A 6,472-nucleotide genomic window follows, 5' to 3' on the forward strand; every position below is an offset into this window, starting at 1 on the left:
TGGCTGTGACCAAGTAATGACCATAACCTTGCCCCTTGTCAGCTCTACTATACACCTGGGAATTCTGATCATTCACATGAACTTATAGCTATGGCACTATTTTAAGCAACCATCTAAACGTTAAGAAACGTGAAGGGAAACAGATGGAAACGTTCGAGGGAAATGAGGTCTTCCTTGTTGTACGGAAGAAAACTGGAAGAAAGTTGTAGTCACGAGAGATGTCAGCCGGAGGAGTAGGGAGTGATGGTCGTTCTTGGCACGACACCCCACTGCGCAGGCGCAATCACGGCGCACGCGGACTCGGGTGTATTTAGACTTCGTCCCCGCGCCCCTGGGGGCGACAGAGCGCGGTTGCCGCACGCGGTAGGAAGCGTGGCGCTAGGCGTCAACCCGAAAAGCGCGCGCGTGCGCGGGAGGAGACGGAGTGCCGAGCGCCGCTGGACTTAAGGGGAAGGGGGCGCGGCGCACGCAGCATGGCGTCCAATATCTACTTAGTTCGCCAGCGGATCAGCCGGCTCGGGCAGGTGCGGCCCGAGGAGGAGCCTCCCCTCTCCAGGCCCTGCCCGCAATTGACCTCCCACGCCCGCCCCTTTCCGTCTCCGCCCCAGCGCCTCGGCAGAGCGGCTCAACCGCCGCTGTCACGCCCACCCCGCCCCGTGGCCTCTCGGCCCGCCCCTGAGCTGCCCCGCCCGCCTCGCCTGTCTTTCCGCGCCGCTGGGCTGCTCTGGTCTCGGTGTGTCCCCCTCCTTCTCTGCCCGTCGCCTGACTTTCTTTCCCTCCTTCCCTCAGAGGATGTCCGGCTTCCAGATCAACCTCAACCCGCTCAAGGAGCCGCTCGGCTTCATCAAGGTCCTCGAGTGGGTGAGTGCAGCTGGCTAAGCCCGCAGTTTCCCCTCCGCGCTCGTACCCGCGGCCCTCTCGCCGCGGCGCTCTCGGCCAGAAAGGCGTGGGTACCCAGGGCGGAGGGCGCAGCCCGCCCGCGCTGGCCCCGAGGCCGCTGCGGTGAGGGAAGCAGTAAGGAAGGACAGGCCGCAACTTCGGCCGCGCGGGGCGGAGACTCCGCTTCGGCGTCGAATCACGAGTGTCTGCGGCCGCGTCGTTGCTGGGTCGCCGCCGCCTCGCGCGGAGCCGCCCTCGCTCTGCGTAGCTCGCCTCTGCTGCCCCATGGGAGGAATGGGAGTTCAAATTTCTCTTTGGTTTCACTGCTTCCCGCAAGGGAAGGGGAAACTTCCTGTTGCGGTCTAACCGAAACCCCGAGGCCCGAGACGCGCCGCGCAGGGGGAGCAGCGAGGCCACTTCGGCCTGGTACTGACTTGTGCCCGTGTTCCTTCAAAAGCTGCATGAGTAATTTGAGGAGCGTTCAGTTCTTAATTTACTTTTAAGATTGGCTCCATATTCGAGTTAAAAATAAACTGTGGGTTAGGGGTGCGAGGGAAAGGTCTTCAAGAAAACGATTCTAGTTAGGTTTGTTTACTTACTACTATGCCCCAAGTCGACATCCCAAGTTTGTTTTGGGTATTTCCGAGCAGCATTCTGCAGTCAGCTTTTAGTCCATTCTTGGGAACACTCAATCATTAACATCAAAAGAGACTTATTAATTCGACCTTGGCAGTGATGACTCGCTTGGAGGAGTTAATGGATATACCAGGCAGTGAAGGTTTCTTTCAAACTTCGTGACTTAGTACGTATCTCGGTGCTGACTTTTAGGCTCTTATTAATCGGCAGCTGGCATCCGTCTAGTGTGCAAGCAAGTTGTGTTTATAGCCAGCACCATTACATCCGTAACTGTTTAACCTTATAATTTTAGTGGTAATTGGTGAAGAGTAAGAACTTCCGAGTTCCTGTTTTAAATAACCTACGGAGGATGTTTTTAAAATGACAGAAACTCACATTCTCCTCGGATGCTTAATCCAGCCTCCACCATCTCCCTAAAACTTTGCTGAAAACTGAAGTAGTGTTGATTTCACACAGATGTCTACTTGAAAGCCACATCAGTGTGTACAGGTTTTTTAAAGCTGGGTCCAGAATTAGATATAAAGAATAATTATTAAAGCATATGCAAGAAATTGTGGGATGAAAATCACACTTAAGCTAATTAACTATAAAGGCTAAGAAATAAATCTTTATACCTACATAAAGATATATGTCTACATACATAGATTTAGTATGATTAAGAGTTACAATTAAATTTATAGTTAATAATTTAAATTTTCGCTTAAATGGAAAGGCATTTGTTTTTATTTGTCCTTATGTTGTCAATGTTTTTCTTTTAAATACTGCAGATAACTTTTTTTTTTCCTTAACATTTTAAATCATCTATGGTGATAAGTTCATTACTTCCTATAGGTCTGATACATTTTCAAAAATATCTTTTTCAAGGAAATACTATTTTCATTTTCCACAGCTTGTTACATAGGAGAGTTTTATGGTACACTAAATATTTATTATACAAATATTTGCATTTCTACTACTGTGCCAGGCACTGAGGGGTATAAACGTGAATAAAACATGATCTTTTCTTCATGATCTGTTAAGGAAACAGTTCATGAAACACATAAAAATGCCATATGAAGTAGTTGTTCACTTGGGGAGTGAGTTCCCAGGCAAAGAAAATTTTATGTACAGTGGTGTAAAAAGTTGAAGCATCATAGCTCTTGTTGAGAACTTAAAAGTACTTAACGTTTGGCTGGAGCATAAACTGGGAGGGAGGAAGTGATTTGACATGATTCTGAAAGGTTTCAAGGGGCTTGCAGAATGATATGGAGTTTATCCTATACATCAGTGGTTCTTAACCTTCTGAAGTTGATAGATCCCTTTGAGAATCTAGGCCCTTTCCTTAGGAAAATATATATGTTCACGGTGCAGAATTTTATTTGTCATTTTGGGTGTTTATTGGATAGTCTGAACTTAACCATTTTGTGCCTACCAGGACTCTGTACAAAAGAAGTACTTAAAGTTTGTTGATAGGCTTATTTACTCACCCCTAGCGTAATGCCTGAGGCACTTGACTGCTAACCAGAAGGCTGGAGGTTCAAACCCACCAGCACTCCTCCGAAGGAAGGTAAGGCAATCTACTTCGGTAGTGATTGTTGTTGTTGTTGTTGTTGTGTGCCGTCGAGTCGTCCCCGACTCATAGCGACCCCTCCTTGGGTTTCCAAGGCAGTATCACTACGGAAGTAGGATTGCCCAACCTTCCTTCCGAGGAGTGCTGGTGGGTTTGAACCGCCAGCCTTCTGGTGAGCAGTCAAGCGCCTTAGGCACTATGCTACCAGAGCTGGGAAACCCAAGGAGGGGTTGCTATGAGTCAGGTAGGACTGGATGGCACATAACAACAATAACAATATGTCAGCGAAGTACTTGACTGCTAACCAGAAGACTGGAGGTTCAAACCCAGCAGTCACTCCTTGGAAGGAAAGTTGGGCACTCTACTTCCATAGTGATATCCCCTCAGAAACCCAAGGAGAGGTCACTGTGAGTCGAGGCCGATTCAATGGCACATAACAACAATGTCAGCAAAAAAAGGGAAGACCTTTAACAAGATGGATTGACAAAGTGGGTGCAACAGTGGGCTCTAATATATAGCAAGGATTGTGAGGATGTGGCGCATGACAGGGCAGTATTTCATCCTATTGTACATAAGGTCACTATGAGTAGGAGCCACCTCTGATGGCACCTAACAACAGCAACAGGCCTTTGCGTGCTGTGAATCTGAATTGACTCAGCGGCACTGAGCTCTTTTTTTTTTGGTATGCCTTTGCTCACTTCCACCTGGAATCCTCTCAGTATTCACCATGACCACCTTCATGAGGTAGATCGGATGTAATTTTCATAGACAGTATTTATGTTGTAAGTGCTTTCAGAATACATCTCCCCCTGGACAGACCCCCCAACACACACACATACACACACACACAGTAGTTTCGTTTTGTTTTTTTTTTTTTATACAGGGGAAAGGTAACTTATCATCATGCACATGAGGTAAGGAGATGAGCCACACCCAAGTCTGACTCCCTGAGCAAGGGTTGGGGTACAGTTTTTGTAAGGTTCAAGAAAAGAGGTCTCTACATATATTTCGGGAGCTCTGGTAGCATAGTGGCTAAGACACTTGCCTGCTAACCAGATGGCTGGCGGTTCAAACCCACCAGCCACTCCTCGGAAGGAAGGTTGGGCAATCCTACTCCCGTAGTGATACTGCCTCGGAAACCCAAGGAGGGGTCGCTATGAGTCGAGTTTGACTGGACGGCACATAACAACAACAACATATATTTCAGGAATTTGGGCATGAATTAGCTGGAGATTAGCTGACATTTACACATAGTAATTTCTAATAAAATATAAAAAGGAACACTGAGACAACAGAGCTCTAATACAATGATTTTCAAACTATTTGGTCTAAAACAATCCACTGTTAAGTCTTCTGACTCATAGTGACTCTATGAAACAGAGTAGAACTGCCTCATAGAGTTTCCAGAGCTGTACATCTTTACAGAAACAGACTGCCTCACCTTTCTCCTACAGAGTAGCTGGTGGTTTCAAACCACTGACCTTTATGCTTTAGCTATACCACCATCAGAACTGTAGAACCCCATTATGTTCATAAAAATGGAAGACCTCAAAGAGCTTTTGTTCATGTGAGTTATGTTGCTGTGTGCTGTCAAGACAATTCTGACTCATGGTGACCCTATAGGACAGAGTGGGATTGCCCCATAGAGTTTCCTAGGCTGATTCACTTGAGCAGGTTGCCAGGTCTTTGCTGCTGTGGAGTGGCTAATAGGTTCAAACCGCCAGCCTTTCAATTAGCAGCCAAGCTTGAGTGCTTAACCATTATGCCATCAGGGCTCTTTATGTCAGTTTTGTATATCAGTATGCACCATATTAGAAATTAAAATTGAGAATTTTTTTTTTTAATTTTACTGTGATTTGGGTAAAAGTTTACATAGCAAATTAATCTTCCATACAGCAGTTCACATACACTTTGTCTCATGACATCGACTAAAATTTCCCACAATACAACAGCTTTTCTCCCACTTCCTCCCCATAGCCACCTCTTACCTGTGTCCTTCCCTCCCATGCACTCCTGCCCCCTGAGCCATCTCCCTGTGCATACACAGCCCTTCTATTCTCCCATGGTTGATCTCTCCAAGGAGTGTATCTAGAAAACCAAAACCAAGCTCACTGCCATTGAGTCAATTCCAACTCATAGGGACCTCTCCTTGAGTTTCTGAGGTGGTATTGCCCAGTCTTCCTTCCGAGGAGTGGCTGGTGGGTTTGAACCGTCAGCCTTCTGGTTAGCAGTCAAATGCCTTAGGCACAACACCACCAGAGCTCCTAGGAGTATATCTACCTAATGTAAATGTAAAGCTCATATGCCTGTCTTTTGTTTGGCTAGAAGCCACAGGAGTGGTTTCAATTCCAGATCTGAAGGGCAGCCAGGGGCTGCAGTCTCAGGGGTTACACCAGGCTCTATCAGATCAGCAAACCTCGTCCCTTTTTTTTTTTTTTTAATGATTTTGTGTTTTGTTCCACATTGTCCTCCCACTCTATCCAGTATCTCCTACGTAGATCCCCTGAAAACTGAGAAATGTTTTAAAATATTTGCCTATTTAAATAAAACAATAATCAGCCACTTGAAAGCTTAAATCATTTCATTGGCAACAAATGTCATCAGTTTTCCTTGAAGTAACAAGCTTGCTTCATTCATTTTCCAGAAAAATGTCTGCCAAGTATCCAAGTCTGAATAACTGTAATTTGTTAACTTATTCTTTCAAGTAAAAATGGTGTTCATGTTACAAAAAAAAAAAAAAAAAGTGACTACTTCACTTAGCAACTCAATTGCTTAAATGCTTTCTTTGGAGACTTTTTTTTTTTTTTTGGTATGGGGAAATAATACTTTATTTGCACTTCTGGTTTCGCTGTAACTCAGAATCAACTTGATGGCAGTGAGTGGTTTTTTCTGCTTTACCAAACATGATGTCCTTTTCTAGTGATTGGTCTTTCCTGATGACATGTCCAAAGTAAGTGAGCCAGAGTCTTGTCATCCTCACTTCTGAGGGGCATTCTGGTTGTATTTACTCTAAACTGATTTGTTTGTTTATCGAGCAGTCCACAGTATAGTCAGTACTCTTTTCTAACGCAACAATTAGAATGCATCATTTCTTTGTCTTCTTTTTTATTGCCCAACCTGTGCATGCATGTGAGGTGATTGAAAAGACAGTGGATTGGGTTAGGTGCCCTTTAGTCATCAAAGTGACATTTTGCTTTTTAAAACTTTAAAGAGGTCTTTTGCAGCAGATTTGCCCATTGCAATATATCATTTGGTTTTATGACTGCTTTCATAGACAGTGATTGTTATTCCAAGTAGAATGAAATCTTTGACAACTTCAGTTTTTTTTCACCCCACAGCCAGGTGTAATTTATATTGAATCCAGTCTATAATCTTGGCAAGTTCTTCAAATCTTCCTTATTTTCGTCA

The 6,472-nt window shown here is 45.0% G+C and overlaps 1 pseudogene; it reads left to right on the top strand.

Moving 5' to 3' along the window:
• Positions 1 to 473: 473 nt before the first annotated feature.
• LOC103200034 overlaps positions 474 to 6,472 on the top strand; it is a 32,856-nt pseudogene continuing 26,857 nt past the window's right edge.

Source organism: Orycteropus afer, unplaced genomic scaffold, assembly GCF_000298275.1.
Source record: "Orycteropus afer afer isolate SDZICR_OR568_19922 unplaced genomic scaffold, OryAfe1.0 scaffold00007, whole genome shotgun sequence".
NCBI classification, from domain to species: domain Eukaryota; kingdom Metazoa; phylum Chordata; class Mammalia; order Tubulidentata; family Orycteropodidae; genus Orycteropus; species Orycteropus afer.